This window comes from Anas platyrhynchos, chromosome 2 (assembly GCF_047663525.1).
Source record: "Anas platyrhynchos isolate ZD024472 breed Pekin duck chromosome 2, IASCAAS_PekinDuck_T2T, whole genome shotgun sequence".
Classification (NCBI taxonomy): domain Eukaryota; kingdom Metazoa; phylum Chordata; class Aves; order Anseriformes; family Anatidae; genus Anas; species Anas platyrhynchos.
Genome location: NC_092588.1, coordinates 45,671,573 through 45,696,965, shown reverse-complemented (window position 1 = coordinate 45,696,965; position 25,393 = coordinate 45,671,573). Strand labels below are relative to the sequence as shown.

General features: G+C 46.0%; 1 protein-coding gene and 1 long non-coding RNA gene across 5 annotated transcripts in view; one reads left to right on the top strand and one right to left on the bottom strand.

Annotated features, from left to right (window-relative positions):
- Positions 1-11,064, bottom strand: part of DTNA (dystrobrevin alpha) — a 218,689-nt gene extending 207,625 nt beyond the window's left edge. The window contains exon 1 of the mRNA XM_072034666.1: positions 10,929-11,064. The gene's annotated coding sequence lies outside the window, so the exon portion shown is untranslated. The remainder of the gene's footprint in view (positions 1-10,928) is intronic.
- Positions 10,993-24,638, top strand: LOC106018112 (uncharacterized). Of its 4 annotated transcripts, none has more exons than XR_011807523.1 (5): positions 10,994-11,143; positions 12,036-12,145; positions 12,316-13,743; positions 15,594-15,858; positions 16,509-24,634. It is a non-coding gene; the product is annotated as an uncharacterized lncRNA (long non-coding RNA). The 4 variants fall into 4 exon arrangements; XR_011807522.1 differs by having other exon boundaries at positions 11,012-11,143; positions 12,316-15,858; positions 16,509-16,687; positions 16,755-24,637; XR_011807521.1 differs by having other exon boundaries at positions 10,993-11,143; positions 12,316-15,858; positions 16,509-24,637.
- The last annotated feature ends 755 nt before the right edge of the window (positions 24,639-25,393 follow it).

Genomic DNA, 25,393 nt, shown 5'->3' with positions numbered 1-25,393 from the left:
TGAGAAAAAGTGCACCATCTGGGGCAACCAAAACGTGACAAAAGTGACAGCCCAGCCAATGTCAGGGGAACAACACCCCCGCGTGCTGCTCTCTGGGGTAAATCTGCATTTCCTCACCTGGCCAAGGGGGCAGCAAGGTGCCAGGGGCCCAGGCAGCAGCGCTGCTGCCTTCAGCCTGCAGCACGGCAGTGCCCAAAACTGCAGCTCCTGGTCAGCTCTAGCCGCCCAGGACCAGCTGGTAGATTTGGCAGCAGCTTTCAGCTCTCCCGCTATTGCGTAATTTCAAGGTCTTGCTAAACACACGTCAGTGATGTATGGGAAATTTGGGTTTCAAGGACAAATTCGCTCGGCAGCTGAATAGTAAGATGAGATTGACTCATAGGCATGAAGTCTGCCATGAAAGACAACTTGGGTTTTAAATATTTTTGCTCGGTTTTGAGCAGCAAACAGTATATGGGAAATTAGACTACTAAGGTTTCTGGTAGTGTTATTTTACTTCTGCTCTCCCCCCACCCCCCAACTCTCATATTTTCCAAAGCTATGTCCTTAATTGGATGTTCAGACTGATGTGAGAGATGTATTAAAAATACATAAACAGTAGGATCATCAAACAGAGGATATGCAAAATGGTAGACTTTAGAAATACTCGCTGCTAAAATTTCAACTGTTAAATGTGTTTTGGTAGGCAAGAAAGGCTCTGCAGCTTTTTTAAACATGAGGAAATCCAAAGGATTACATCAAATCATGTTACAGACACTGGCAGATACAGGCTTTCAAGCAAAACAGCTGTCACTAAAGCTCCCGCGACTGCTTATAATATATTGCTACAGCCTCCTGAAACCAAAACCGTGGGGAAAAGGGGAGTGCCTTTAATCTATGCTTCAGTCTCCGAACAGAGACGGGGCTCCACGCTTCTCCCTTCCCCTACCAATACAGGAAAGCTCTGTGAACCATTTCCATGCCTATCATAATGAAAAAAGGCCCCAATGCCACGACATGGCCTCCAATAATCGTACCTGCCTTAGCAGCCACCGCAGCCTCCCACATCCGTGCCTAGGACACACTTACTGCTACGTGTCCATATGCACTTTATTTAATGCTAGGGCATTCCCTACATGATTTCCTAGTGGCCAAGCATTCACACTACTGGAAGCGAGGACCACGAGCATTGGTTAGCTGCCCAAAACAGCTCCCGGGATCAATACGGCCACTCACTACAGTGCCTCCATGTCCTTCCCTTCCTTGGGCAACCAGGAAAGCTGTCCCAGCACATCTCCTACGGCAACAGCCACCGAGGTTTGCGTTGCTCTGTGTGACAACGAGTGTGAATGAGTTATGGAGATAATGTGCATGCATGGTCAATGCGCAGCAGGGGCTGAGATAAGAAAGAGCTGCTTAAATCCAAGCCCCACAGGCAGAAGGGGAGAGCTTGGGCATACAGGAGAGCAGCTCTGTGCTGGGGAATAAGGGAATTACTGGGCTGCCTGGTCGACGGCGTGTTTCTCTGGGAGGGCAAGGGATGGCAAGAAAAGGAAGCAGCCACATCCAGGACACATATAGAGATGACAGAAAGAAGCATCACCTCTAAACCAGCCTTTTTTGCTGAACTTTTGATTACCCTCATGGCCTGAGGGCAAGGATCTTTGATCTGACGTTCACGTTATTATATGGCACATGGAGGAGATCATACCTGCTCATTTTTGAGACTTAGATTCACGAAGTCTCACTTCTCAAAAGCATCAGTTCAGACCTGGCACAATCTCCCCTTCCATTAGAATAGCAGAGCTGCTGACTTGTATAGCTCCCAATTTTATTTCCGGCCTAATACTTCTGCAGTAATACTGATAAATACATATTAATGCCTTTAAAAGGCATTTTCAGGGGAAATGCAAGACAGATCTAGCCATACGCGTCTTAAACCTTTCCTGTTCACATCCTGCCCAGAGAACCAGCATCACTTATCAGCAAACACATGCCTTCTCCCTCTGCCCCTCCAAGGCCGGTGTTCTCAGTCTTCCTCCCAGTCCTTCCATCTGGGTACGTGGTGAACCCCAGAGGCATTTGCACCGATGGCACAGGACTCAGCACAAGATCTGCCACGTATGGTTAAGCCGCTGCTGGGCTAAGCTCCCCACCCCCCTCTTTTTTTTTTTATCCTGAGTGGTATTTTCTCTTTGAACTTTAGGAATTTATACAGCGTTTTATCCTTTCAAGTATCTCTACAAATTCTTCATAGGATCTACAGCACAGGCAGGCCCTTTTTATGACAGAAAGGCACAGTAGGTTTCCGTGCTTCGCAGGCACTCTAATACAGCCCATTGCTTCACTAAGGCCACTAACACTACATTAATTATTTGGAATAGAGCTGATGGCTAAGAAGCCATTGTCGTTTGTTCTGACAATCAAGCACACCATCAAAAATCTGACTGCCCACAACAAATCACAGGTTTTATTATGCCCTACCACATGCTTTCATGCTTTGGAAGAAAAAAAAAAAAAAAAAGGTACAAATTGCACAGGAATAATTATCTTTAAAAAAGGAGATAGGCAACATTTTAGTGTAAACGTCAACAGCAACATCCCATGGGACTCCCCGAACATAAGAAACACCGCATTCCCTGTGGAAATGTGGAAGAGCACTACAAGGAGATAAATGTAACTTAACTTTCATCAAAATGTGTTTTCTACATAAGGAGGAGGACCCTGCTAGTCCATGGTGCACAGAAATATACAAAGTAGCTGCAATTCTGTTACTAACCTTGAACAACAGTTACTGTTTATCTTTTCCTGTGCAAACAACTTTTCATGCAGCTGTCCATAATAATGCCAGACTCACCGTGACTGGATTAAATGGGTTAGGAAGCAAAAATTAGCAAAGTGCTTTTTAGGGTAGACTGATGAGATGTTCACGAATGCTGACTGGTTTTAGATCTTCCGTATCTGCCTACAGAAAAGGGAACTGCAAAAATAATACCTCTAATATTAAGGTACTTGACAGCGTGCATCACCTTTCTCTGCAGAAGGTTATACAGAGCAGGGTGTGATACAGCTCAGCTTTCAGTGTGTCTGTCTGCTGCCTTAAAACATACAGCAACTCTTCTCAGTGCCAGCACGTAACTGAGGACAAATGTATTCCTACCTCAGCAGACTCAGTAATGAAAAGGAAATCGGCATCCTATCTGTTGACATAAACAGATGCACCTTGAACCTGCTGCTCTTTAACATTGCCCTTTGCCCTGCAAAGGTCTTCTCAAGTGACTTGCCCATCTAAGTAGTCCCATGAGGTCAAATGAGACCTTTTTCCCAAAGAAGCTGTTGCAAGGTGAGCCCTGCTCCATCACGTCAAGAGAAAAAGAACTAAGTGTTAGCCTGTATTTATATTCGTTAACACAGTGCAGTACTTCCCATCTGAGGAACTGTGTTTTTTTTTTTTCCCTCTCCCTCTTTCCTGATTGTCGGTTTCATTTTTTTTCCTTTCTTTCCTTCTACCTTTCCCTTTTGCCTTGTTTTCCTTCTCCTCTCACATCTCACATTTCTCCACCCCACCTTCCCCTTTTCACAGCCCTCCTCCACCATCCTGTTTTTCTTTGCCTTTCCCTTTCCCAGTCCTTTGCAGGACTGCACCTGTGTTTTTGTGGCAGTCCCACCAGCAGCAGCTGAATGCAGGTGATAAGACAACTGATAAAAATCACTGGAGACTTAAGAGCAATGTTCACCCCAGCCTGTACAAAAAGGGAATGGTAGATGTAGGCTAAGGAGACGGGACTAAATGAGCAGAAACTTGCAGAGTTCCCACGCAGCACATTTAAAGTTCTGTAATTCCCATTAAGCAGTGCAGGCCACCATTAAACTGCTTGCTCCGGACTAGTGTTTATGCATGGTTACTCCTTAAGGAGGGAAAAAATGAGCAGGGTCACATGGTAAACACATCTGAAATAAAAGAATAAGAAGTTAAGGCCCCCTCACCAGGCAGGCCAGCCCCACCGAAAGCCTGGTGCCCTCCTCCAGGCCAAAACTCCCTGGCAGCCCATCTTGGCTGCAGGCTGAGCACCAGCTTCCCGGGCACCTCCTCCACACGCTGCTCTGCTGGATCTGGGAGTCACGCAAACAGCTGTTGTGTGCCTCCAGGTGAAACTGAAAGGGATTTCTTACCCCCGTAATTTCTGCTAATCTGTCTAATTTACAGGTCCTTGAAACATACAGCTGAATCTCTGCTTTTATACTGAGAGTGGAAAAAAAAACAAAAACAACAACCAACAAATCTCTAACCATCGGGGTGGTGAAGACAGCTCTGAGGAAGCAAATTGCTTCCAGAGCTCATTATGGATTTTGCCAAGAATCATAGATCCTTGGTTTGCCCTGTAAAGCTCCAGAAAAACTGTGTCCACACACCCTTCAAAGTTTTAAGAGGAGCCTGAGGCAGTTTCCAGCTGGGGCTGTGATGCTATTCATCCTGCAATCCACCAGTGCTCTCTCCTTATGTGGAGACCTGGAGTTTCAACCAAGAAACTGTGCGACCTGAGATAGCAAGGCTTGGCAATTCTCCAGCATCGCACCGATAAAATTAGGCAGAGGCCTCCAGGGACACAGGCTTCGGAAATCCAATCCCTCTGCAGACAGGTTCAAGTCATTTTGCTGTTTCTGTGTCCCTTCTGCAGAGACACAACTAACATTTAGCTCTTTGAAGGACCTGTAAGTGTTTAATTACCAATGGTTATGTGGCCTCCACGGGGGAGGGGGCAGCTGACAGCCATCCATGGAAGGAGCCCAGCATTTACTCACTGGCTGACCATGCCCAGATTTGGAAGCACTAGGGCTGGTACCTATATGCAAAGCTTTGTTACATTCTCTACTCATTACTGGTAACTGATTTCTACGTAACTCCTGTTCAGTGAAATACTTCATACCGTAATTAACTCCAAAAGAAAAGCATGGCACGCACAGATTTTCACTGAACTCACTGTAGTAGTGAGCATCCTGGTAGGCTCCGAGCTTCGAACAGGTTTGCGAAAGGATTCACTGCAGTAAAGCGTTGTTTTCCAATTTCTCTGTTATAGTAACAAGAGTGCCTGGATTCAAAGACTAAACAGCCTCCTTTGTTTATTATATAACCTGCAAAACAGCAAGCAGAGAGCAACAAGGGAAGTACGGATCCCCCCTCCGAGCACCCTAACGCATCCCCTCGCCGCAAGAAGTCTCTTTTCAGGCTCTTTGTTCGAGTGCTCAGTCTTTCATTTGGACAACCCTTCCCAAACTGAAAAGATCCCCATTTATTGCACCCGTACATACAGTCTCTGCGTCTACACGTATGTAGCCGCTTTGCTGGCTGCCCACATTCAGGCCCATCTGCTGGGCTGGCGCTCTGCCCGCCGAGAAGTTGGTCGGTCCGTTTCATTAAAGCATAGCTGTCAAGCCGTGATGGGCTTTGGTGGGCAGCCAAGAGCCCTGCTTCTTTCTTCGGGGCGGCAAGCCTCGCAGCGCAGCTCCCGTTTGTGCGGCACAACCACCCGGGCAGGCTCATTGACAGGCGTGCCAAAGCAAAGAGCGCTTCAAAGGGGGAAGAACAGAGGAGAGCTGCCTGCTCCTTCAGGCTGCCGTCAAGACCTACTTTGTGATTCCTGGGGACAATGACTGTGCGGCGGAGCACAGCCCAACCGGCATTTAACTTTAACTCTGGTTCCAATCAAGTACAACAGAGCGGCTGAGAGAAAGTTCAATAGATGCAAACAGCCGCCACACAGGGCAATTCTGCGAGGCAGAAGGGCATAAACAAACAGGCAACAAGACAGCTCCTGTGCGTACAGACCTGGTGAGGGACTACAGCTGCCCAGGAGCTGGGGTCAAGATCAGAGCAACACGCATCAGATCTCAGTCAGCTCAAATCTTTCCAGAAAGATCACACTACCAACTAGCTCCCTCTGCTCCCCCTTCAGTTTCTGATGGAAGCTGATCTTTTCTTTCCTTCCCTGTATGTGGTTTCATCTTTATTACTTGAAGACAGGTGGGTTGTGCTTTCCTTTGGGTTTTAATCTTTTAATAGCAATAATTGCATTCCAGAAAAATAGTTGAATTATCTTCTGCCTTTCCTTTTCTCCAGTAGCCCATGGACTTCACAACCAAGATGCCTGGAACTGCTGGACGCAGCTCTTCCTTCTGGAGGCTGCTCACCCACCCTGCAGGCACCAAGGGCAGGGTGCAAGAACAGTTCCACCCTTTGGCACCACCCAAGCTGCACAGCTCAGCGTGGTCTCGTTGCTTTCATTGCATCTAGTCGCCCTAAAATATGACAAGCACACTTTGGCACAACACCAGGAGCTCCTCTGTTCCCCAGGAAGGCCCAAGGACAAACTGGTATCGGGCTTTTGCTTAAACCAACACAGTCAGACCTCGCTATAGAGGAGTTCTGCCAGTTGGATGGGCCTCAACTCACACGCCATTGTTAGCAAGCAGGAGGAAGCTCCGGCTGAGCTGCTGAAAAGCCCTGGTAATGCTGAAAGATTTCCTTTCCCCTGTTAATTTTCATCATGTCAGAAAAAATCTTACGTTATGATTCTTACATCACAAAACAGTTCATAGAAGTCGCTGTCACATCACATTTTAATTGCTGTTACCTCTTTAGACAACAAAGCCAAGGCAGAGCTTGTCAGCGCCAAGAGAAAAGAAAATCAAGCATGCATCTGAAGTTTGGATTTCATTTTAAATAAAATAAGCAGAGACATCCAGACCACTACACGAGGAAATTCCACCTGAGTCTACTCTGTTTTTGTAGATCTCCACCCCTGGCTCTTCTGACATCTCTTCCAGCTAAGAAGTTTGCAAAAAATAGAAATAAAAATAATTTGAGATATCGCATTGCTTCTTGGCATCAGTCTGGTAGATGACTTAACTAAAAAGAGCCTTTATTTTTGTACCTTGTACATTATAGGGTGGAACTCTGTGGAGTTGTAATCTCATTTGAACAATTACAGAAGTCTCTGCATGTCTCTGTACAAGCTGCTCTGGCTACACAGAGCACCCTTACAGAAACGCAGCCACTGTACAGCAAAAGAAGCAGGTGAGGATTTCCCTGCAGGTCCTTGTGGCATACCCGCCAGTACGTGGACTGTCTGCAGTACTTCTCACAGCACCAGCACACACGTAGCAGAGAGAGGAGGACACGATGACACGACAGAGTTAATGGTAAGGGTTTTGAATAGCACACTGGAGCACTACGCAGTAATTATGTTCTCTAGCAGGAGTTGTGGATATGCTGCAGATAGCTAGTAGAGTTGTCAGCTCTTTCTCTTCACTGCGAGGAAGAAAATACACCAGGACTGGAATTACATCATCATAAATGAGAGAGGAATTTGGCCCCAAATATTTCAGTCCTGGTTATCCTAAGTAGTAGGGAAAACCCTGGCTCTACTGAAGTTAATAGCAAAATGCTAATCTATCACCTTGTAACTTTATGGTGTTCCAATTCTAAGGTAATTAAACCCAAACATGGTGTATTTAAAAGCTTTTCTTAGACCTCTATCTCTACACTTGATACGTTTTCTCCTGGAAATCTCCAAAGTTTTGGCATCACTTTCCTCATGAACTGGTCTTAGGTCTGTTGATCTCCACACCTGGACACACAGACCACTGGCACCTCCAAGTTCTTGCAAGCGGCTTTGCATTTCATCTCAACTGCTGAGACTGCTGAACCCTCCCTGTGTTGATAGCAGGTTGTATTTCTCCACATGTAACATTTTAGAAATCTATACATCTAGAGAACACAGAGGTGTACCTGCTAACTTTAAAACAAATAAAGCATTTATACTTGATTGGAGTTGATATGATTTAGATCTAAATTGCCACATCTTTCCAGCATGCTTTCCAGTATGTCTTCATTGTAACAGTTTTCCAATTCAAGACAATGTGAGAAGACTTTATTTTTTTTCCCAAGACCATCAACACCCCCTCCCAAACTAGTGCTAATGCCTGTCGTGATCACAAAATGGTGACTGGTGACATTCATGAGATTTAAAAATATACAGATCAATAATGTTCTGCTACAATTTTCAAGCAAAAGCCTCATATAATGTTTCCAGCACACTCTCTCTGGTAGCTTTTGCCATGAAGCAGGAGAGCGAGCCTCTGCATTATACTCTTCCCAGCCATTCGGATTACTCCCCACACAATTGCCCCCCTGCCTGCATGTCCGTCCCCCACCCCCATCCTGATTTTCAGCAAAAGTGTTGTTCCTGTGCTGTTTGCGTAAGTGGACAGAATTTCAAGCATGCCGCTAAATGATTATAAATGAAGGAATTTTCATGCTCTGTTAGCTCGAGAAGATGGTGTTATTAACGATTACCATTCAAGGAAGTTCAGAATGAGCGCCTAACTGAGGACACCTCTGACATAAGGCTTTGTTTTGTTCCTGAAAATAGCTGCGTGAGCAGTCTTCACTCCCACTGTTTAACATATTTCTGAGGCTACTATCTCTAAGAAATTTCATTTTTCTTAATTTAGCAGTAACACCAGTTTCCTCTGGAATCTCTAGAATCAAAGTCGTCAGTCCACAGCAATACCCACCACAGAGAGATATCGGGACCTAGGGAGCTGGAATGCTGCTCTTACTCCTCTACTCTTGATCCACTTTCGGAACTCTAAGAACGCTGATGCGAATCTACAACGCGTAAGGTGAAAACGCGAGCATTAGGTCATACTGCTGTTGGATTTGAGACAACGTAGGAAACGAACACGTCGCCTGGCAGACCTGATCTGCTCAGCAAGTTGATAAACCCCGATTTCCCCCATGATCCAAACCAACAGCTTTTTACTTCGATGGAAGGAGGATCAGCTCTGCAAAGAAAAGGCATCGCAGAGGCAGAAGATTGTCTGAGTGAGTTTTTCACTCGCTAGTTACTTGCCTAGGTACACAATGAACACAATGCACCCAGTCTCTGAATACCACACAATACCAAATTTAAAGATAAGAGGTCTGACTCATCACTCCATTGCACCAGCTTTGTGCCTGCGGGGCTCCATGTTCTTCCACGGTGACTCAGGCCCAAGACCCCCCTCTCTCCAGGAAAAACACGACAAGCCATGCAGTGCATGTCAGACTTACCCGTCAACTACAATCCACGTTTGCACAGCAAAACTAATTGGAATGTAACATTGCACACCACTTACATTTGGCTGTTGTGCCTAGAGATAGGAACACATGTAATTAACGCAAAGAGCAACAGTTTAAAGCACAGTCATTAGAATTAACCCTGCGACACCTGGCGACAAACTTAAGGGGCCCTGTCTAAGAAAACAGTCCTTGGCCAACGCTAATAGCGGGTACATGGGCAAAATAAGATTAAGACCACGGAATTAAAGAGAAGATTAGTCACTGGAACAAAAAGTTTCTGCAGAATAGTTCTCATTCCAAGACTGCTGCCTTCACTTTCCTAACCAAAAGCTGCTGAAATGGAAGAAAGAAACTTTTTGGACAACTGTAAGGTGGGCATCGACTCTTTTTTCCTGAAATGATACACTGCGTTTATGACAGCTATTTTTGACTTGCTGGTATACAAATATGAAACACCATGAGACCGATTTTCTTTTCGGTTTCATGTCAGTATATGTTCATTGATCTCAGTGCAATTATTTGCCTGGCATGGCAGTTAGATCAGTGCCGACCATTAAAGGCTATTCTGAATAGACTTACACTGAGTAAAATGGACAGGAGGAGATCATCTATCCTCCAGTCTGACAGTGTACGACTGCAGAAGTCAAGGAAATCATTAATGAAGGACTAAATCTTCCAAAGCCAAACAAAAAACAATAAATCCATCCGTTGCCTTTCTCTAAACCTCAATAGACTGCTGCCCAGCGCCTTCCCATAGTGTACTCTGTGCTTTTTTCCAGATTTCCAGTTGTGGAATCAGTCGGCCACGCTGCCACACAGCGATGACAGCCACATGCTTGAGGTCACGATGGGGGCCTGGGGTGCTTCCAAGAGAGCGCTGAATCCACCATGGTTAAGCACACATAGTTCAGGCACGGGTGCACAGAAACAGTGGCACACCAAAACCTGCTTGTGGAAATAGTTACACACCACTGCGGAGCCACGCATCCCGAGTATTACATCTGTGAATTAGCCACTTGCCTCTGACCACAGCGTGCGCACGTGCCTAGTTTTGTCTTTACTTCTACCGCTGCAAAACTGTAGCGCCTCGTTCCGACCGCAGCCACAGCGCGCCGAGGTTGGGTCAGGAGCTGATGTTTTACGTGTGACTTTTTTTATAGCGAGGAGAGGTTTATTTTTAGGCATGCAGTTCTTCGGATCGCAACCCCGTCTCGTGACAAATGAAGAGAAGACCGACGTAAAACACACACACACACACACACACACACACACACAGAGACCTCGAGCTGGGTTTGAAGAAACGCGGGAAGGGACCTGGCGGCCGGGTAACACCCTGAGATGTGCTAATAGGATCGAGCTCTTTTGAGGACCAGCGTGAGGACGCGGCTGTAAGATGGCACTATGGCACTGCCTTGTACCTCACGCTGGCTCACAGGCAGCGGCCGGCACAGGTGAGCACCGAGCCCCCAGCGATGCACGTAGGGGAGAGGCAGCCGGGTGCTGCGCTGGGCAATCAGCGAGCAGCAGCTGCAGAGCCGCGGCAGGGCAGCCCCTCAGCCCTCACCCCCGCATCCCCACAGCGGCCACGGCAACTTGCAGAACTTGCACCGCTTGGCCGCCAGCCCTGAGGCGCTCCCCGGGGGGGGCTCTCCCATCTCCGGGACCCCTCCCGGCTCCCTGAGGCGCTCCCCATCCCTTCATCCCCTCAGCCCCTCATCCCCTCAGCCGTTAACCGCCAACCCCCCGGAGCGGGGCGCAGCGGCCGTTGGGCTCCCCAACGGCCGCGCGGCAACAGGCGGCGGCGGCGGCGGCGGCCAACGCTCACCTGCGAGGCGCTGCCGGGCGGGAGGCAGGGACGCCGGCAGCCGCTCGGAGCCAGCGGAGCTGCTGCTGCTGCTGCTGCTGCTGCTCCTCCACAGCCACCACCACCTCCTCCTCCTCCTGCACCGCCACCACCGCCGCCGCCGCCGGAGCGGGGCGGCCGCGCCGCGCAGAGGCAGAGGCGGCGGCTGCCGCTGCAGCTCCTGGCACATGCTGCAGGTGTCAGCGCAGGAGCTGCCCCGCCGCCCACCCCGAGCGCCTGCGCCGCCGCCTCACCGCGCCGGCGCCGGGCTCCCCGCGCATGCGAGGCGCGGCGGGGTGAAGCCGCTGCCCGGCCGCCTGCCAGCCCCGGGGGGATGACGTCGTGGGCGTGGGGAAGGGGCGAGGCGGGAGGGAGGGGGGGGGAGAGCCGGGGGGGTCCCCGCGCGGCCGGGCGGGGACGGAGAGGGATAACGGGGGGCACAAGGCGGGTGCCCCCTCCCCGCGGGGCTCCGCGGGCGGCCGTTGGGGCGGCGGTTGGGACGGTTGGGACGGTTGGAGGGGGTGACGTCATCCCTGTGCTGGGGGAGGGCGGGGCGGCAGCCCCCTCCTTCAGCGCCCCCCCCTGCACCCCTCCTCCTCCTCCTCCTCCTCCTTCTCCTCCTCCTCATCCTTCTCCTCTTCCTGCGGCCCCGGGGCTCCCCCCGAAATCCCCGTGTCCCCCCCCCGGACCCGGGGAGGGGGTCTCCTGTCACGGGGAGGGGGTGTCCCGCCGCCATGTCGCGCCTGAGGGGCTGTGAGGGGCATCCCGCAGCCCGTCCCAATGCAGCCACGTTAAAAAGAATCCACGATAAAAAAATAAATCGGTGAAATGCTCGTCCCGCTGCCCTGTGGCAGCCGCCCGCGAGTCCTGGCCTCCCCTCCCAGCGAAGGAGAGGTGAGGGCAGGGGGAGGATGTGGGGATGTGGCGCAGGTGGAGCAGGAGATGGCCGGAGAAGAGCAGGGAGATGCAGGGGAAAGGCGGTGTCGCAGCGGGTGGGCCTGCAGCAAGGGGTGCTGCCACTGGGGTGCTGAGGTGAGGGGATGTGACTGTAATGTGACTGCATCTAACTGACTGTAACCTTCCTGAAAGGGATGAGCGGCACATCAAGGAGGTCGGAGCGCAGGAGAACCTGCCCTTACACGCCGATTCCAGCTCAGGAGATCACGCACCTCGCTGCTCAGTAGGGATCCGGTTAAGAGGTTAGCGGGGCTGAGGATGTTCATGGCTCTCCGGGCTGCTAACGGGGAGGGCTGCTGTAATTTATAGCTTCTGAGGCTCTGTCAGGGTGCGCTGCTCCATTTCTTGAAATTGAGGGCTAAATTCGTCGCCGTTTCAATAAAACACTAACCTACTGGTGTTTCACTTGCAGGCAGTTTCACCACAATAAACCGTGATCTTTCATTCTCCAGAACATGACCTACAAGGCTAAGTGGCTGAAGGACTGCCCGCTCTACGGGTAGCAGACCCGGCTGTGACAGCTTTGCACAGAAAGCTTTCATAAGGGGATTGCGACTAGCGACAGCAGCAACAGTTCAACAGACTGTCATCAAGTAGCGGGCAGGATTCCCCTAGAAAAGTGCTTTGGTTCCTGGCAGAGCACCATAGGAACCGTACTTCAGGGCTTGCATGCTGCTCTCGGTCCTGTTAGGAGTCACGGGATGGACAAGCCTGCCCACCTGGCTGAGTGGCTGCTTTTTTGGGGCACACTGAACATCAGCGTGTTCCAAGGGGAGTTTTCCTCAAGCGTCCTGCGTTGCAGGGACACACTGTGTCTGTTGGCTTTGCTTGAATTGGATGAAAATTAAATGATACCCAAATCAAAAGTCATTTTCACTTCTGCTAAGTGAAAACCCTGCCTTTCGGTCTGTCTTCCTGAGATGCCGATTGTACAAATTAAAATGCAGAGTTATGGGGAAATTTGTAACTATAAGGAAAATATCTTGACCATAGGAAATATCTGTGACTGTAAGATCCAGGCACCTGTTCCTTGCAGGAGGGATGTTGGCTTGTGTCCGTCAGAGCCAGCATCTTTCTGCAATCAAGCACGTGAAAACTCTTGTCCTCTTGTTAATTCTCATACCTACAAAGGAGCACACTCTGTTTGCTGATCCTTTACACATGTCTTGGGGGGCAGTTCCTCAAGAAGCTGCTTCTTTATTTGGATGTGTTCGGAGCTTCTCGCAAGATAGACAATACTCTGAAGTTTGTTAGCTTCACCTCGGCTTGTCATCAGCGCTAGTCAAGTGCAAGCATTAATCAAATTAAAGGTTTACTACAGCCGGGCATAAGGGCAAGCTCCTAATTACAAGGCTGGAAAACAAGAATGACCGGGAATCGTTTAAACTTGAAATGTAATTCTAGGGCAAACTTAACAGGTTTTTCCTTAGCTATTACCTCTCACCTTGAGTTTTTAGGATACGTCTCATCCATAAAAAAAAACAGCAGTCTAATTTGTATGTGCGCTGTGTGGCTTGGCTCCTTCCCTTCCAGCACGAAGGAATTGCCTCAGGTGTGGCGGGCTGGGGTTTTGCTGGAAGCACTGAGTGCTCCCTCCTGACCCTGCTTTCTGTTGTGCCTTCTGAGCAAGCTGCCCTGGTACACGTTGACCAGCTCCTCTTCCCCAGCAGCAATTCACGAAGCAGTTTACAAAGCATTTACTGGCTTTCCTACGTTTACTGTTTAACAGCATTAAAAACTGTGAGCTCTCTAGCCGATCCCTCAGATTGTCCGTACGTACGTAGCTGATCTCCTCTGGGGTGACACAAACGGTGCTTTAGCAAGGAAGACAACGGGCTTGGTAAGCAGCCGTCCCACCATTTGGTGTCAGCTTATGGGGTTCCTAATTTGACATCACCCCAATGCCGAAGAATGAGAGGAGATCACACCTCCCACATCTAAGAGAGTGTGAGGAGAGAGGGAATCACGCTAGGCTGTGCTGATCTTAATGTCACAGTTGACAAATCTAATCTTTCCCTAGTTCATCTACCACTGTGCCAGCTAGGCATCGTTTTGTATGATTAAGTGCCTGTGAAATCAAATAATGAACAAAATTTGTTCCATTTGGATACATTATCCAAACTGGACTTTGGGCACATCATCACCTCTATGATTTTTAGCTTGGAGATGCCACAGTGCAGATAACAGCAGTGAAAATACTGACGCTGCATGTTGGTGGTTCGCTGGACTCATTACAGACAGTGAGGTGTGCCACTGGCAGAAATGTAGTGCTTAGCACTGAGATGTCACAGAAAGAAACAGAACGTGTGCCATATAGCAAGAAAAGTTTTTCAGTGAGTAATGTGTGAGCAGGGAACTACAAGCAATTTGCACGCTGGATTTTTGTGATTTTTTCATTAATAATTTTATTTATTCTCTCCTTGGAAGAAGGAAATGGTGTCAGCTGCTTAGAACCAGATTGCATGTGTAAGTCTGGGCTTTCTTAATGATCTGCAAGTTAGAATTGTGATTAAGCGTGTTACTAAATTAGCAGCTTTGTGGTAGCTGTGTGAGCTTCATTCAGAACACGATGGCAGTCCCAGAGAGGTCACGCTGTACTAGAAATGCATTGCAGCAGACATTTGGTGGCTTGCAAAATGAGGGGGCTGTTCACATCCAGCACTTGTAAACCCCCTTCTGGGAGTATCGCCCATCCTTTTCGGTGGTGGGCACTACTAGATGCTGCTCACCACTGGGGAAGCTGCAGGATGCCTGCTTCCCCTGCGCTTCCTGAGCTCCTGTGGGCACAGGTCCAGCCTGGGTGTCAGGGCTCATTGGGAATCTGAATGAAGCACCACTGTGAGTGGGTATGCACCATGGGGGCTGTGAGGGAGCCAAGGGACTTTCCAGCTGCCTACTTTCTCGTAAGCCATCAGAATTCAGCTCATCTGAGAGGACGAAGCTGTAAAGGTCGTCAGTTACAACAGTAGATTTCATTCCCTTTTAGTTTTTATCTGCAATAAACAAAGCACACTAGCAGTGGCAGTCCTCTTGTGAAAGAGTGAAAACATTGTGCTATACAATTACCATCAGCCTATACGTGCAGGTTTGTGACTTATTTGCATTAATGTAGTGCACAGAGCATTACTGTGCTGCTGTACTCTGCATCTTGTCAACACAAAGGCTCTAACTTTGCCTTCCAAACTTTTAACTTCCTAGCTCTTCTAACTTTCAAACTCTTTTCCAAAAAAAGTTTGGAAGTTGGGTATTGTAATGATACTTTGAAGCAACGTGTGGCTTTACAGAAACTTCAGTTTCCTGAGGGCATCCCTGCTGTCTGTGCCAAACGGTTGAGTAGCATGCAGCAGCTTGAAATGGAAAGTGGAGTTGGATGTATATCACAAAGTCCTTGATGGGTATGGAGAGAAGTCAGCAGTTCATCTGTGGAGATGATGTGAGGCTGTGGTAAGGATGCTGGGTCGGGATTCGGCAGCCTGGTTGCCCTTCTGAACACAGCCCGTGCCAAGCATTGCCCTGGATATAGCCCTCACCTTTATTTCTGCATCTTGGTTCCTCCACCTGCAAAAAGAAAGGACGGGTTCCCTTGTAAATGCTTTAAGATTTGTTAAGGTAAAATGGTAAACGTCCTTCTTGGTATTAGGTGTATCCATAGCCACCGTTTAAATTAAGTACGTGGAAATTTCTTTGTAGGAGCAGACAGCTGAAAGCGGCCTGCAGCTCGAACACAGACAGGTGCAGGATGTGAAGATGAAGCTGTACTGCCTTGGGAAGGTAGCATGTCCGCTAGTTAATCTACTGCTGGCTCTAGAGAAGCTGCAGCTGCTTTGCCAGCGGTGTACATGCCAGGTTGTGTGACAAGGAGCTGCCCGGTGACTGCACTGCCTCCTTGCTGTCCTCATGACTGCAATGAGCACCGCAGAAATGCCCTGCTGCATTTCCAGGTTCACCTTGCAAGGTAAATAACAGGAATCACACCAAATCAGCTGTACAGGAAGGGATAGAGGGACAAAGGGGGCCTGGATAGGAAGGACTCGGAAAAGCTAAGGCACAAAATGAGTCACAAGGGACAAATTGCAATGACAGCTTTGAAAGGATGTTAGAAAAGGGGAGGCTGCAGGAAGGTCTGTGGCTTAGCGAGAGGAAAGGCAGATGACACCAAAACTGAGATACTCAATGGTTTTAAGTCACAAACAATGTGCTGGTACCCAGGAACTTACTGTGTTTCTTTTTAACAGGGCTATAGAAAAGTCAAAAATCAAATAAAGAATACATTTTAAAATTTAAGAGATGTAGATACATTGAAATCAGCCCAGCCTGCTGAGCTTTATGCTGGCAAATTTAAAGTGCTAGAGCATTTTCAGAAGCACTAACAATAATCTTTGACAGCTGCTAGAAGAAAAGTCCCTGTGGATAAACATAATACCTGTCATTAAAAGTGAGAAAATGAAGAAAATAGAGACTTTGGGGGAGTCGGGCTGGGACTGTCACTGAGAAGCATTTTAAAACAAACTAATACAGTTTGTTCCTAAACATGCAGAATACAGTCAGGCAATAAAGGCTTTTGAAGAACATTGTGTTAAACAGATCTAATCATCTCTTCTTCAGGACGAGCAGCTCCGTGCTGTAGGCACCTAAACCTCTTGCTGCTGGGGACGTGACCTCTCTGGTGCTGCGCAGGAGATGCCTTGCTTTTTCTGTGTGTTATGGAAATGTTGTACCCACAAAACCCGTCATCTTTATGCCTCCAAAAGTCCATACTTTCTTGTGGGTGCTGGATTTGTTGGGTAAGTGCCACAAAAGTACTGCTTATGGCTGAATCACTCAGGTGAACATAACCTGCTGTCTGCGTAGGTATGGCAGGCACTTTGCAGTTGGCTGTGGGCTACACAAATGAACTTGGAGGATCCAGTCCGTAAGCTGTGTACACCGGGCATGCCTGACCTGGCTGGTACGTGGTAAGCTTCAAACATGAGCAAGGGTTTTTAAAACCTTTTGATGTGGTCCCAAAGGAGGTTTCTACGTGCTGAACAGAAAAAAAAAAGAATGAGGCCAGGCCGAAATCACTGCAGCTGGGCAGGTGTACAAGTGGTTGAAATACCACTTGTCCAGAGTAATTATCAATGATTCACTGTCAAGCCAGGAGGATGTTGTAAGTGAGGTCCCGCAAGGGTATGGCTGGGGTCAGTGTGACTCAATGCTTTCATTAATGACTTGGATGAGAGTAATGGTTCGAACAGAGTAAAATTTGTGGATGACATCGAGATGGAAGGGTTTTTGAGCACTTCGGTGAACAAGATTAGAATTTAAAGTAATCTTGGCACGTTGGTGAAATGCTCTGAAATCAATAAGATCAAATTCAATAAAGAATGCAAAGAACTCCTCATGGGGGGAAGTCAAATGCACAGCTGCAAAGTGGAGAATAGCTGGCAAGGCAGCACTACGGCAGGCAAGGCTTCGGGTCCTCCAGTCAATGATGAACTGACTGTGAGTCAACAGTATGATGCTGCTGAAAAAACATTCCTCCCTCAATGATTTTACTGACCCATAAGCCAAACAAATGAAATTCTGGGGAATATAAATGTAATTTTCTGGTCTGCTCAGCACTGATAACTAGGGTTGTGTGTCCACTTTGGGACATGATAAGAAAAGAAATAAACCAAGAAAACTATATGAGAGTAAAAGGAGAGATGAGATTCAATAAATCCAGGGGGTGGGGGGGGAATTTATTTAATCTAGAAAAAAGGAAACTGAATGATGACCTGATAGCATTCTTGACCTGTATAAAAGACTTGCAAAAGGAATCAAGTCTTCTCCATGCCAACACAGAATAAGATGAGAAGTGACTTGCAGCAAGAGAGATATTTGTTAGACAACCCTTTCCTCAGCATTTGAAGATGTTTCTTAAAGAATTCCCATCATCAAAGCTTTAGAAGAACAGGACAGACAAACTTCTTTCAGGAATATACTAGACAGACGTGATTTTTTCTCAAAGGAGATATGAGCCATATGTTTCTTCCAACCTTATGTGTCTGTGATTTTGTCTAACAGCTTAAATCACAGGGGATAACCTAATTCTTAACAATCCAATTCTGTAACTCAGTGTTGAAGCGTGTAGTCAATACCAGTCAATTAATTCAGAGCTCTGACAAGATAGTGGTGTACGGAACTGAAAAGCTAATATATCATAATATTTTGCTATGGTACAATTTCTTCTACTAGCGTCCAGTCTTAGAAATCCACACATACATTTTTCTAAAATTACATTACCTTTACGCAGGCAAAAATAATACTCAGATCTGTACAAAATGGAAGGACTGGGCTTTTTTTTTTATGTATTACTGGTGCTCAGAGTACAAAAATACTTATCAACACAGTAATATATGTCATTGGCTTGTTTTCACTGGTATTTGTGGATTGAGCCCATCTAAAACCAATTCTCAATCCAATTACACATGTGAAAAGAAATACTCTAGGCACTCGATTTTGTGCTTGTTCAATTTGTGCCAGCCGCTGCTGCACAGCACCATGTAGACGGCGTGCGAGACTGGCAGGCCAGCTCAGTGACTAGCTCCAGCCTCTATAGCTCTGCCAGCTTCTGGACTCCAGAAGGTTGCAGCAGTGAGGATCCAGCCTGCAGCATCTCTAGAGAACTGTTTTGCAACTTTAATAATAGCATCACGAAACGACACAACTTATTTTTTCCACGCACACACTGTTTGAGCATTTTCCTCCTTCCCAGAATCCTCGAATTTACAATAAAACTGCTGGAAAGTTGAGCAAGCAGCAACAAGATGATGCTTATTCATTTACTGCTTGTTTTCTCCTTTAGCAGCCATTTGTTTTTGGAGACCAGGTGACTGTACCGAGAGATTAGAAATGCACAGATTTGAGCTTTCCAGTTGGTTATGCAGAGTATTAGATGCGGGTTAGAGCTAGGGAAATGGGCCATGGAAGAGCATACGGTGGATCTTGAATAACACACAAATTTGGTATAATGGAAACACCCATGGGTGATGGTTCCCTTTAGCCTGGGTTGGTTACCTAGTACCATACAAAAGAAGGTTAGGCTAGAATTCATCAAAAAAATAAGTGGAATATTCAGTCGTCCATAGGGATAGGACAAGTGGAGACAAAGATTCATGTGATGTTTTAGCCATACTTTTCTATACCGTCCTTTCAAAAGGTTTAGGAAGACAGTTCTGGAAACAGTAAAAAGAAGGTTGAAAAGCTCCAGGTTACTGGTGAAACACACACAGAGAATGAAGTCTGAGACTAGAAGAGACAAATGGCAAAGAGACAACTTTTTTATTTCACTCCCAGTTTTGTCAGCTGTTTCTCAAAGAAAGGAAAGATGAAAATTAATTACTTGGAGCAAGAACAATGGGAGAAGCAGATCCCAGCCTTCTGCTGAGGGGAAATTCCCTAGGTGAGGATTATGTCACCGTCCTCTGCTTTTCATTGCAGAGCCTTTCCACCTTGGGTCTACCCTTCCTCTCTGTCCTGAGCCTAACCCTACCTTTTTGCAGCCCTTGGTTTCCTTCAGCAGCTGTTTGCTGGAGTGCCCAGCCCCTTCACCATCTTCCTGTTGTCCTCCAGATATTTCCGTAACCTCCTGTCACGGCATCCCTTCCGAGTGAATAGGAGTCCCTGTAGATAGCTTGAGGAGGGAAGGGTGACTCCCCCATGCAAGGAAGAAGGCAGAACCCCATCATCTGACTGTACATGGAATAAAGGTATCTATCAGGATTGCTTAATCTCCCTGGTTTATGGAGGAAATGGGAAGGCTCTGTTTTATGAAAACAAAAGAAATATTTCTTCAAAATAACGAAACACAGAACTTCAGCCAAGCATTCCTCAAACTATAAAGAAGTAGGAAGAGACTATGAATCAAATTGATTATTTTTTTTGTATCTCTTTTGTGGCTGTGATCTGTGCCTTCTACCTGCAAGACAATCTTTCCTGCTCAAATATTCAGTTAATGGAACAGAAACATTTGAAAAACTGACTAAATTGAAGAAAGGTAGATTTTTTATTATTTTTTTTTTTTGAAATAATAATTTGTTCTAAAGTATACAACACATTTGTTTTGTATGTCAGTGCAGTGGTGAATTATGTTGAATATAGCTATTTTTCTATAGTTCTTTTTAGTTTATAGTTTCTTTCATTCTGCAGGGAAGAATTTTCTCCAAAGGCAGATTTTACTCAAATTATAAGCCAGGCCAGAAAGTTTGTAATATTCAACCATCAATCCTTGACTGTTTTTCTGAGAAGTGAGCAAAAATGGCCAAGTACAAAGTGAAGTCAAATAATAATTACACTTTAAGGAATTTGTGACAAAAATCAAGTAGGATATTTGATAGCAGGGGTGCAGGATTAGAAGAAAATACACAAATGTCTTTTCCTTGATGGCAGCACTCTAACATTTTCATAGTTTCTGACATGCAGAAAGAAGATTTAAGACTGATATGGAAGAGAAGCTCCTGTTCAGTCTTCTCCCACTCCCTCCTTTATCCTTTTTACAAGTCTACATATCTACTTTCATCCCCCTTTTTACTGTTCCTTTCAAATTCTTTTTTTCTCTTCAGCAAAATCACACTTGAAATTTTGAGCTTTCACTCTTATACAGTGAAACCCTTTCAAAATGTTGCACCTTGTGTGTTTGAAGTTCTTCATTTACTGCCAGTGCTCAACTCTCCCTTGCCAGGTTATCCGATTTTCCAAGTTCTGTGTTCCAAGATCGCTCTGTTCGCTCTTTGCTGGTCTTGCAGAGTTCATTAGAGGGAACATAGGGATAATTATACAGATGACTGCATTGCTTTCAGAGACAGCTTCTTTCTCAAATGACTCTAGTCATGTTCATGTAGTGCTGGGGCCGAGCAAACAAACTTTGCTAGAATCTATCTCCTGTAGCTAGAGCATCAATAGCGGATTGGATTGATAAAGGTCTTACACCAAGGCATCTGTGCTGCTGAGATTATATCATCTGTGTGTTTGTGCAGCAGTGAGCTTGCTCATAGCAAAATCTTCCCTGGACTTGTGCTAATGGTTGTCCTGGCCAATTAATGTTGTTAAACACAGGCCCTGATTTGTACAGTCAGCAAATGTCAACAAAACCCCCTTGGGAAGTAGCAAGAGCAGAAGAAAAAAAAACAAATATACATGAAAAATTATCCACCAACCTGTTCATATTTCTGAGATGATTAAAAAATACATTTAATTTCAGCCCTTGTGTGTTCACAGAACATTAAATGAGAACCATAATTATTCTGTGTGATGTTTACAGCAGAGACAAGCAAAAAGAAAACTCCATTTAGGGGTAAGGAAGCAAGTAGCTGTGAGTCAACTGTGTTGACAGCCTTTCAGCTGGATCAGGACTCATTTTCCTAAACAGTTTTGGGACAGTTTGTATAAAATAGGTGAAGCTGTGCTCTACAGGGAATACTGCCTCTTGTGTGGAGAAGTCACTGTGGACACAACACTGTGCAACAGGAGGAAGAGTCAAATCTACACACATTGATATAATTATGTGCTCCCAGCCTCCAGATACATTGGCTTCCCAAGCCATTGGTTCAAACGTGACTGATGAGTTTTTTTTAGCAATGCCATGGTATCTGATGTGTCAGCTAGAAAACAATGCCACCAAAGACATACTCGCTGTTACCAGTCTCACTGTTGATATGAAAGCAGGACACGGTTTTCTAAATGTGTTTGCTAAAACTCATAAAACAACCCCTGAGATTTTTATATTTGGTCACTGTTTGGACCTAAGACCTCATGGAGACACACTGCTTGAGATGCCAGAGCTGTGGCACACGGTTCTGCCTCTACTGAGAGAGTGTTATCACAACCAGAAATGCCCCTGTGTTGCTTACCAAGCCCTGCTTATCTGTGCACTCCTGTGTTACTCACACACCGGTGGCAGGCCCAGCGGCAGCAGGTCAGGGAGCACACACCTCGCATTTCACAGCAGAAGCGTGGGCAGCACTGGTGTTGGCCTGCCTCTGATGAGTCAGCTGAACTGCTCTGAAGGAGAGAGGTTACACGCATCAGGGTAAGACTTTGCAGTTTACCACTTTAATAACAAAGCAGATGGATTTAAAAGAATTCGGGATGGATTGTCTTAACATGTCGTTCCAAAAGAAATCACGTGAGGCTGTAGACACCTAGCAGTGGGGAATTAGAGTGCCGCAGCGGGATGATGACAGGCACCGAGGTGGGACAACTCACTCGACTGCTTCAGGTTTGTTCTAGACATGCTGAAGGGATAACTTTGTTTGTGCAGACCATATGCCAGACAGGGCATTTACTCTTACAGCTCTGATGTTGGATAAGGAATAACTTGGAGAGGCAGTGCAAAGCATTGTCAATGTGAATCGTGTTCTGGGTGCTCCAGCTAACCGGACAGAATGTAATTTGCTCCCTGATCCTGATCAGTTTTCTGTTCCCAAGTGCTGTAGTGGTCCAATATTAATAACATGGAACCAGAGCTCTGAAGACAGCAAATAGATTGAGTAACATTAACAAACGAGTATATAACAACCCACCGGAAATCACAACAGAATTTGGGCACAGCGGTATCAATACTCTGATGTGGTAAAATAAGGCTGCAACTGTTTGTGTCAGCTGATCAATTGACACAAATGATATAAATGATTTCTGCTTCATTTAGCCTTTTAGCAGTTACCACTTCTAGAACCCCAGGGATAATTGTATTTCAAGAAAACAAGAAAACCTTTCCAGTATTTGACAAAGGGAGATCTCCTTTGAAAAGACAGTCCTTTTCAGAAGTAATCACAGCTCCAAACATGAGGTGGTGGCTCATAACATTCTTACAAAAAGCCTTTTAAAATTGACTGGCAGATTCAGCCCCACCTCGTTCAATTACAAGGAAGCAAATGGGCTGCAAAGAAAACCTACTTAAAAAGTCACCCAGCAGGCATTTTGGTTACTACCCAGTGTGAGTTACAAATTGGGTAATAGCAAAAGCAAAGAAATAACAGGCTTTACTAACGTTAGGCCTAAGCTAGTATTAGTCCACTTCTTATTAGAATCATATTAACTCAAAGACAAAGCCTAAGCACTGCTTACTCGAATAAGTTGAGCTATGTGGGAACACAGACTTCAGAACATTAAGTCATGTTGGCCTGTGGTCTCTCTGTAAAAAATATAACTAATGGAGTCTTTAGGTAGCTAACAGAAGTGAAGTAAGGTAGTTTTTAAATTATCAGAACTCAAAGAGACTAACAAAACTGATTTAAAGACTGACCTGCTTCAGTGTGAATGTTAATTCTTGGGTACAGGCATATTTCATTTAGTGCTCATACCAAGCATAACCTTTCTCACCCCTCCAGCGCTTTTTTAACTGAATAAATACTACGGAGTTAAATCATGAATAACGAAGAGCAACAGACTTGGCAGAAAAGGCAGACCTCACAAAAAAGCTGTGAGAATATTCTTGCATAGACAGTTTTTCAGGGATTTGTCCAGTTAGTGCATTAATGTAATTTTGGTCATGTTTGCTTGTTTCTAAATGCCTTTGTGCTTAAATGACAATCGTGCCTTACTGCTGCATCTTTCAGGGGCCACAGAATACGCAGGCAGGGCTGAGCCACAGATGGCTCTCTTCACTGAGACACTGTTGCTGCTGTGCTGGAGGTTTCCACCTGGCAGCAAAGCTAGCAAAAGGGTTTCTCAGATCCCCCAGCACAAAGGCACCTGCCTGCGGCTGGTTTGGTGGTGGACAGTGCTAACCGTGGCGATTTTACACCAAAGTGGGTTTGAGAAGTGCTCCTGCATTTAATGTTAACTGGTGGCAAGCTGGACGGGCCCCTTGTGCCAATGGGTGGTTGTATGGAGGGAGACAAAAGAAGCTCTTCAAGAGGCAAAGCTAAGGCCAGAATAGTGCATCTGCTGGTGCTCTCAGCCTACGGGTGGTGACACTGTGTCCACATGCTACTCTACTTTGCAAAGATATATTCTTCAAATAATCTTATATTTATTCTTATTCTTCATCTGTATTACTCTTCCTATCACCTTTAAATATCTGCAAGTGCAGCAAACAACTGGCAAAAGGTTATTTGGGTTTGTACCACATTCATTAGATTAAATGCTTTAAAACCGTCTCACTTAACAGTAAAGCAGTAGCTTTTATATTGCCTTGTGGACCCAAGGCAGCACAATCGAGCCCATGGGTAAACACAGGGTTTGAGTGCTTTCAGTTACAGACAGCAATAGCTGCTGGTTTGCTGAGTCAGCATTACGGGCACGAATACACCCAGCCCTGTCACCCGAGGGACATGAACACAACACTGTAAGGTAAGTAACTTCAGCCAAATACTTGGGTTTATAACAGAACAATTCAGATTGTGTCATTGGAGAGGTGGATTACAGCCTGGATTCTCCAAATTCTTCTCTTTTGTGTCCTGCTTTCCTATCCTGAAACAGCCTCCCTGAGCAATACTGGAGATGCTTTTGAGTACTCTGGAGTGATTAATCCCACCAAATGTTGACTGTCTGTCCTGTTAACCCAGCAAAGATTTTAGCAAAGGGGTGCCATTGTAATCAGGGACAAAATGTAATTATCAACCACAAGTTCCACTGAGATATGAGGAGAAATAGCAAGACCATCAACCACTTTATTCACACAGAAGAATATTTAGAAACTCTCCTGAAGTAGTTTGATGGCTATTTAGTAGCCTGTCCCCCAACTTTTTTTTTTTTTTTTTTTTTTTTTTTTTTTTTTTTTTTTTTTTTTTTTTTTTTTTTTCTGCAGTGTGATCTGTCTGGCTTTGAAGACTGGTCTAGATTTGCTATCCTGGATATAAATCTGCCCTGTGACTTTCTAACATCCAAGTTCAGCACAGTAGAGACCTTGGCTCTGTCCACTTCTGGTACCTGTATGGGGGATGTTATTTCTAATGGGGATCTCTAGTTGACACTACAGTATTGCATTAGCTGTATAATGATAATAAAAGCAATTAGATGGCCTTAAGCTTCACGTGGAACTATCTGACAAAGGAAAATTTTGGAAAAAACACAGGTGCTTAATTTTGCACTCAGAACTTCTCTAAATGAGAGGATTTCCACTGAAATAAAATTATTCTATTTAACTGCTTCATGTTATCTGCTCCGGAATAGGCAGAAATAAAGAAGCAGCTGGCATTCATCATGCTATATGTCACTGGTTCATTGTGGCAGTGATTTCTTTCAAAGTATTCCCTCAGTGCTGCACACCAAAATGTCCTGCTCCTGGGGCCTGACTGTGAACTTGTGACTCGGGGTGGAATAGTGATACGTCTGGATAAGTACAAGATATATTTCTGCTAGGTATCTTGTTCCTGAGCAGTCAGAAGCTGGCCACAACATCCCCCCGTTACCAAATTTGAGGACTGGAAGGTACCTCAAACTTCACAGGCTCTCCCACTGCCCCCAGGGCCAACTGCCCTATTTCAGTCTTGACTCAAGCTTTTGAGAGACCTACACTGGGAAAA